This window comes from Podarcis liolepis (genome assembly GCF_965112155.1).
Source record: "Podarcis liolepis genome assembly, chromosome: 8".
Classification (NCBI taxonomy): domain Eukaryota; kingdom Metazoa; phylum Chordata; class Lepidosauria; order Squamata; family Lacertidae; genus Podarcis; species Podarcis liolepis.
The window spans coordinates 68,532,648-68,541,292 of record NC_139560.1 but is presented as its reverse complement, the minus strand read 5'-3'; the positions used below and the strand labels follow the sequence as shown (position 1 = coordinate 68,541,292).

The 8,645-nt window shown below is 45.6% G+C and overlaps 1 long non-coding RNA gene across 1 annotated transcript; it reads right to left on the bottom strand.

Moving 5' to 3' along the window:
• Positions 1–5,708: 5,708 nt before the first annotated feature.
• Positions 5,709–8,395, bottom strand: LOC310714532. Its single transcript, XR_014529876.1, has 2 exons — positions 8,260–8,395; positions 5,709–6,212 (listed from the first exon to the last, which is right to left on the bottom strand). It is a non-coding gene; the product is annotated as an uncharacterized lncRNA (long non-coding RNA).
• Between the last annotated feature and the right edge of the window lie 250 nt (positions 8,396–8,645).

The window sequence follows — 8,645 nt, the reverse complement described above, 5'->3', positions numbered from 1 at the left end:
GGGAAGGAGCCAAATTGCTCACCATTATATTGAGCACAGGGTAGCCATCAATCTTCCCAGAGCAGGTCTATTCAGCTATTCTTTGAGGCCGGTGCCAACTTTGGAACAAAATGGTATCTTAAAGCGTCAGCCAAATTTCTTTCAGTCTTTCTTTTATTGTCTTGTGCGCGTACACACACACACAGAGAGAGATTTTACAGCCCTCACAGCTTTAATGATGATAACAGAAACCCAAATTTGCATGTTAGGGGCAGGCTTAGGGAACAATTCTACATGCATTCATGATACTTCTTCTCTGGAACAATAAGTTACATTATTGGGTTGTGGGGTGTGTGTGTGTGTGTGTGTGTGTGTGTGTGTGTGTGTGCGCACACTTCTTTTTACAGAGTAAGATTCAGCAGTGTGCTTTTCGGAGAGAGGGGAAACACAAAACAGTCACTGTTTCGTTTTAAAGAGAAATGTAATGGTGGGTTGCTCTGAGTCACTCAATTCAGACTTTTGTCTGTGCGTTGAGTCTAGCTGTTAAACAAATGAAACCCAGTAATCTGTGTGTTCTCTCTTTTTCTCTCCAGGCGGATTCCCACCTTATCCTTGCAGTTGCTTGCTGCAGGGATCTCCAACCTCATTGCTGCCGAACCGTGTGATAAGCCATTTATGTGTAATAGTGCCTGCTTTTTTTATCTGAGTTGCAGACAAACTCCCCTTCTCCTCTTCCCACCCCAATCTGTTCCTTTTCTTCCCCTCAGCAAGCACCTGGCAGCGGACCTCCGGAAAGCTACATTTCCCACCTGGTACTCGTGCATGGCACATGATGCCACAAAATGAATGCTAAACACCAGAGGAAGGGAATGATCTTGTTTCCATTCCTTCCCCCACTGGCTACTACTGGTGCATTAAGAAGCCAGGTAAGCATAATCGCTTGTTAACATGCATTGCTTTCCTTTCATAGGGGGAAAAAAAGAGAACCACTCCCAGTTCAACATTGTTGACTGGGCATTTGAACTGGAAATTACATAATAAGCACTTATTACAAGCGGCAATCTAAATTTGCCAGTATTTAAGGGATGATAGGGCATCTGGGGATATGCAAGCCATAAGCTCACTTGCCTCTGCGAAAGGACCAGGCCTGCCGTATCAGATCCTCAGATAATTTGCACGTAACATTCTGCTGGCTAGATGCATGCAAAAGAATACTTATGTCCTCGGGAAAACATCGTAGGAGTCTTGAGCCAGAAGTGGCATTCTGTAAATCAGGGCAGTCCAACATTTCATACCAGGTGTGCTGCAAGGACACCTCGACACGGAAACCGTGGGCTGCACACAGAGACGTCTTTCCCATAGGGCTTAGTGGTGTGTCGCGCCAGGGTGCCGGCCTCTCAGGGGTGCCCCAGCGAGTGGAGGAGTTGTGCGGCTTTGCTGGCGGCCTCCCCTTTCCCTGCACGCCCACCAGCTGCACCCCACCAACTATATGGCTGGCAGGCACACAGCTTCCTTCCCAATCCACCGTGGGGATTGCTCTCCTCCCAAGGAGGCTTGGGAGGGGTGCAACTTCCCTCCCAAGCTTCTGCAAGGATTGCTCTCCCGCAGCGGCATGGGGGGAGTTGCGCCCCCCCCAATGACTGGGAGTGTGCAGCTTTGCCCCCTGCCCACCATCCGTGGTAATTTGGGGGCACTGGGCAGATATTTGCACCCCGGCGCCGCATCTGCTAAAGACGGCCCTGGCAGCACACTGCCTTGACACCCACCATGCAATCCTCATGCTGCCTTCCCAAAGCCAGATAAGTGAGGCACTGGGCTTTGGGAAGGAGGCATGGGGCTCTGGCAGGGTCCTAGATCTTTCACACCTTCTTCCCAAAGCTGGGCATGGAGGCTGCTTCACAGAAGCAGTTGACTAGGTGACTTGGGATTTGCAAAGGGATTGCAGGATTGTGGCAACAAAATAAGGCCTGTGATTGAGCTCCCACAATCTTCTGCAGGGAAATGGTCTTAAAATGCCACTGTGCAGAATAGGAACCTGTCTCTTGGAGCATATATTACACACACACACACACACACACACACACACACACACGTATGTATGTATGTATGTATTTTTATTTTGTACTTTTCAAGTTTATACATTTCACTGATTTTATACATTTCACTAATTTTACAATCATTTTGACATTTCAAAACATGACTTCCTTCCCCCCTCTTTCAGAGGTTCCTTAAATTTATTTTTAATATCTTCTGCATATCCAAAATAGCTTAAAGGTAAAGGTAAAGGGACCCCTGACCATTAGGTCCAGTTGTGGCCGACTCTGGGGTTGCGGCGCTCATCTTGCTTTATTGGCCGAGGGAGCCGGCGTACAGCTTCCGGGTCATGTGGCCAGCATGACAAAGCCACTTCTGGCGAACCAGAGCAGTGCATGGAAACACCGTTTACCTTCCTGCCGGAGCGGTACTTATTTATCTACTTGCACTTTGACGTGCTTTCAAATAGCTTAATTTTCTCATTTATTCATCTTCTTTAAATATGTACTCTAATAAAACTGCAGCTTATTACAATAACCCTGCCAATGTTTTTATCTGTTTATAATTTATCTGTAAATATTCAATAAACCATTTCCATTCTTTTATTTAAAAATTGTTATCTTGATTTCTTATTATTCCAGTAACTTTCGCCATTTCTGCATACTCCATAAGTTTTCGTATCCATTCTTCCTTTGCTGGGACTTCTGCTTCTTTCCATTTTGGGGCAGGTAACATTCTTGCCACTGCATACATGAATAAGTTTCTATACATTTTAGGTAGTTCTGTCCCTATAACTCCCCAAAGAGAAGCTTTTTAAAATTCTTTTATATTCCTTCAGTAGCCAAGCCCTGCAAATAACTGCATCCACAAGTTTATTTTCCCTCGCAAGCCACTCTGGTTTCCTTCAAAGCAAAAACCCCATCCAGGCATTTGAGAGAACGGGTTTTAGCTGCAGAGGGGAAATGATAGTGTCCATGTAAGTAAGCTGTGTCCCCAACCCAACGTTCCTATGCATCCTGGTTCCACTTCAGACCTTCCCGCAGCTAGTGAAATGGTCCAAAGGGGACTTTCTAAGTGTGTTTAACTCCCTGCAGTCAGGAATCCTGCCTGAATAGTGCGAAAGAGCCAGGCCATTTAATTGCACAGCAAACTCTTCAACACACTATGAAAGGATGACACTTGTTTGCCTTCTGCACCAACTATTTATTGCTATCTGCATCCAAAGTGATAAAACATGTAGGGCACTTAAGCCAGGGGAGAAAGAGGCTATCAATCCCAGAGGCCAAATGCAGCCATGCAAGCTTCTCTTATCTGACCCTTGGAACTGTCCCTGGGTCTTGTGGTTCTCCACAACATCAGCTCGCCACCAGCAGTAGCAGCTCTTCTCTGTCCTTGAGCTATGCTAATGCCTCTTGCATAGAACTCTCTGGCTTTTGCAAAGCTGGAACGTAGTCTACAAGACAAAGGTCAGAATCACATCTCTGCCTACATTTGCCCCAACCACCGCTGGTATACAGTACCCTAAAGGCTGCCCATAAAGAATGTGACTTTGGGGGAGACAAAAGTGACAAACATACTTTTGGGGGGGTGGGGAGGAATACACTTGATTAACATGCACCAGGGGCATGTAAAACAGTGGGCGTAGCTTTTCTGGTGCATCGTAAGAAACCGGCTCTAGAGCTGAAACTCAGAGGGTCATTGGTGTTTTTCAAAATATCATATTTGGGTACTCTTTATTCTCAATGCAACATTTCAAATGTGTGTTTCAAATGTGGGGGTTTGCCTGGCAATCCAAAATCTGTGTGGCCTGAAGTCCTGGCACCTCTAGGTGAATTTGGCTGGCGTCGTATATGAAAGCTCATAAGGTGCCCTTCGTCAAAGTACAGTCATACCTCTGGTTGCGGACGTGATCCACGCAGGAGGCACGTTCAGAACCTGCAGCATTTGCAGCCTGAAGCGCCGCATTTGCGCATGCATGTGATGCAATTAGGCGCTTCTGCGCATGTGCGTGACGTCATTTTGAGCTTCTGTGCATGCGCAAGCGCCAAAACCTAGACGTAACCTGTTCCGATACTTCCGGGTTCGGTGCAGTCCGCAACCCAAAAACGCACAACTCCGCAGCACTCGTAACCTGAGGTATGCCTGTACTGCTAAACAATCCCATGTGCTGTCGTATCTTCCCAACCATCACAGATCTGTCAAAGATGAGCAAAGCTATCAAAACTCCCAATTCGCTGAGCTGTGGGGCACAGGGAAGGGCAGGTAAGATGAAGTGGAAGAGGTATCCCTCTGCTGGGATCTGCTAGTGAGGCAGCTTATCACAAAGGAGCAGCCCAGTGCTGTTATCTCCCCTAAGAGTAGCCAGCTCAATGCACACACACACCCCATGGGTCCTGCATCAATCTTGTGGTCATCACATGGTGGCGACAGGCCTGATCTGGGTCTTCACTGCACCAGCATGGTAACTGGGGTAGCAAAGAAGCATTTCCCTTGCTCCCCACCTTTCGCTGTGGCTGGCATGAGCAGCAGGAGCTGTTCCATTTGGCCTGCCATTTTTATCCACGGAATTTCAATTGTGACTTAAATGCCTGCCAACCATCAAATGCTGTCGGGTATGAACTGCAATGGCATACCACTTCTCAAAAACCGAAATTGAATTATCAGTCAAGTATCTAGTCTCACGCAATATCAAACACAGATGTCCACTTACGGAATATTTGGCCAATGTTTGATCTCACACAAGCGTTAGATACTTTTCAGCACTGGGGTTTTCAGAGATAAATCTGAGGGGAATTTTTGGGGACAAATCAATCTCAGCCCTTGAAAATGCAATCTTCTGACAAGTAGCTTAATGGGTGGCCTTGATTCTTCAGCGAACGGAATTACATGACATTGAGAAGTTCATGGATACTTGGGGAACCATTGTTCTAACCACTCATGAGAAGAGGTTAAAAGCAAGCTAAATTACTATGTCTCTCTGTCGTAATTATACAGCAAGTCAAGAAGTCCCACCACTGACCCTCCGCCTCCTGTGTCGCAAGGCTATCAAGGAGTTAAAAAAATGAAGTGTTCGCTGGCATCTTAGGAATTTTCATATATTTTGCCACAGCAGATGTGACTTTTCAGATTAGCAACAGCCTTTCAGGGACAAGCTCAGACTGGCACACACAGAATGCTTCTAAGGCCAACCTATTTAAACAGGGAAAAATGTGCCATTCATCCATCTCGAAAAAGGCTTCTTTAGTGCACTGTGTGTCTCTCAAAATATACTGCCGGCAAGCCAGTACTCCACTGTGGGAAAACAAAGAAAAGTCGGGGTATCACTGCTACGGCAAGATCCAGTGACATGGGCAAACAAGAGAGAAGCCACTGAATTAAGGAGGCTGGGAAGTTGCCAGATAGCAGGCAAATATACAGAAGTCTTGCCTAAAGTAACAATTTTTCCTACCACTGGTTCGGTGGCATGTACTGGTGTCAGAGGTGGGGATGTGTTTGTGGTTGCCATAGTGAGGAAATTGCCTTGAAGAGGTAACCTCCCCTCAGATTAGTTCTTAACAGCATTTGGATTTCTCCTCTTCCTTTCTTAACCCTTTAGTCCCAATACTGGTAGCTGCCTGGATGCATATTGCTTCTGTAGCATCGCCTACTGAGAACATGAGCAAGAGACTAGATGATGCAAGGAAGAAACGCCAGAACCAAGAGAATAATAATTTTTAAAAAGATAATTGGACACAGAAGGAATGCTTTCAGAGAGACAAAGAATGCAGAGTTTTCTGGATCTCAGTCGCTATGCATGTCTGCATCTGTGAACACACCACAACAGCATCCAGGTCAATGATGTCAGGTGGGGAGAAGAGTGAGAAAGCTCTATTTCATTCCTCATCATTTTGATGATTGAAAGAGAGTTGCTTTTTTTTTTTTTTGATTGATGGGTGGCATCTGACTCCTCACACTCTGAGCAGAATAACTCATAGTGCCAACCCAAATTGTTGGAAGGTATGTGGGGGGCTAATATATATAGTGTGGACTTGCCTAGCGATTGATGAGTTTTTGGAGGAAGGTTTTCATGAGCTCCAATAGGGCAGCTGTTGACACAGATCCACTCATTGCATTGTTGCTCCTTTTTGAAGATGGAGACGAAAAGATACTTTATGAGCTCACTGCTTCCCTTTTTTCATTGTGCCCTCTTTGGTTGCAGCCTGAAATTAGTAACAGCTAATTAGACGGAGGAGTGGAATTCTCAGATTTGGTTTTATGGAAAGACTTGCTTGTCAATTGTCAACTTTATTTTACTAAATAAACTGTTTCAGTCAAAGAGTATGACCGGTTTCCTCCATCAATTCATGTGGTTTATGTAATGATATTATAGACTGAGTTGTTTTTATTTTTTATGTTTAGCTAGTTCATTTGGCGAGACAACACACAGTGAACATTGCAGTATGTCTTTCTGTAGTGTAGCAATGAGAGCATTGTTATATCCCAAGACCTGAACTGGGCAGCCAGTTATCATAACCTACAGTATCACCGCAATCAAGTATACCACTTATGAATATGAGTGGACAAAATTACACTTTGAAATGCAAATTTAGGGCTGTTAGGTCATATTTATCTTAAAGAACCTGAGTGGCAGACAAATCCTGATGGATTGCTGAGATCTAGAAAAGAACAAAATTTGACCCCCCTCCCCGCAAATGTTCTTCTCCCTCCCTCTTAACACCCCCCTCTTTCAACAGGAGACAAAAAAAAAAACTGCAGCAGCATAGCTAAAACTTAAGATGCCTGTTAAGCCAAGTTGAGCTCACATCATTTGCATCCAGAATTTCTGTATTCAATTAACTCTTAAACCATTTGATTATCACTCGGGCCGTTTTTCTTCCTCCTGATAAATGAAGTTCATTCACTGGAATGTGCTAATTAATTCATTTGCATTCAGTGCTCTTAATGAAGAGGAGGAGGCCAAGAAACGGCTATCTTAAGTCCGTCTGGACGTCTGCATCACACATGGGTTTTGCAGAATACAGCTCCCAAGGCAAAGAGGCAGACAAGCCACTCTCCGAGCCAGAATCAGGGGGATTATCTTCCCTCATGAAGGCTTGTCTTGATTTTCCAGAAGAAAAACAAATATTATCTTTTGTCCCTAGACTGCCAGGAAGGATTTCACGTGCAATTCCCATCTGCCAAACATGCACGTATAAATTTGTTTGGTGGATTTGGTCAAGCTATGTCTCAGCTGTTCTGTTCCTAATTAAGTTAACTAGTGAGATGTGCGGCACAATTTGGCAACAAAACCTGCTATTGTGGCGCTGATTCTTCCATCACAAAAGCAGGACCTTGCGGCGATTCCTGCAAAAGCCAAGAATTGAGTCCTGATCAACTGCCTTTGAAGCCATTCCGACTTCGAAGCCACTCCAACTACATGCCTTGGAAACATGGAAATGGTAATGGCATTCCCTCCAACATTCTTCAGATGAAAATAGAGACATCCCCCCCTCCAACTGACCTTCCTCGATCCCCCATTTTTGTCCCCCTCCTGCAGAGCATTTCGTATCAGAAGGGCGAGTGCCATCACTACTTCATCAATGGGACCCATGCCCTCCATCATCCTGAGAAAACCCCTTAATCCCAATTTTATTGTATTTTACTCTTTGGCAGATTTACAAAAAGAAAAACACACACCAATAAATATATTTTAGAAAGGGGCAAGATTGAACAAAGCATGGATGCACAAAACACACACACACATATATATGGGACGCAGGTGGCACTGTGGGTTAAACCACAGAGCCTAGGACTTGCTGACCAGAAGGTTGGCAGTTCGAATTCCCGCGGTCCCTGCTCCTGCCAACCTGGCAGTTCGAAAGCACGTCAAAGTGCAAGTAGATAAATAGGTACCACTCCAGCGGGAAGGTAAATGGCGTTTCCGTGCACTGCTCTGGTTCGCCAGAAGCAGCTTAGTCATGCTGGCCACATGACCCGGAAGCTGTACGCCGTCTCCCTCGGCCAATAAAGCGAGATGAACGCCGTAACCCCAGAGTCAGTCACGACTGGACCTAATGGTCAGGGGTCCATATACCTTTACACACACACACACACACACACACACACACACACACACACACACAAGACTCCTTGGTCTACACTCCCTCTTTCCTTCTGCCCAGGGTGGCCCTGCCCTCTGCCTGTCCATCAGAGCTGGTGCGTCATATGGAGCTGGGCCTTGGTGTGGCAGCTTCTCCTCCTCCTTACCTGCTCTCCAGAATCCACTGCAAACTGTCCAAGGAAGAAGGCTGGCAGCAGCGGCCATAGACAAGTTATGGATAGCAACGGGATGCTCCCTCGTAGCCTCCACCACCACTTGGGACAAGCTCCAGCTCATCCTCCTCCCTGAGCTCAGAGGCTGAATTTTCCATTTCAATATTTTAGAGTTCCACTCATGTTGACTCTGATATTAGCACTTTATGGGTTTGTAAGCAGTGTGCCTACTGGTACTGGTAAACAGCATCTCCATCTCCTCGAAAGATTCCATCAACGGTGTCTCCAAAAAAATTTACACATCACTTGGAAAGACAAGCAAACTAATGCTAGTGTACTGGAAGAAGCAAAGATCACCAGGGTTGAAGCAATGATTTTTC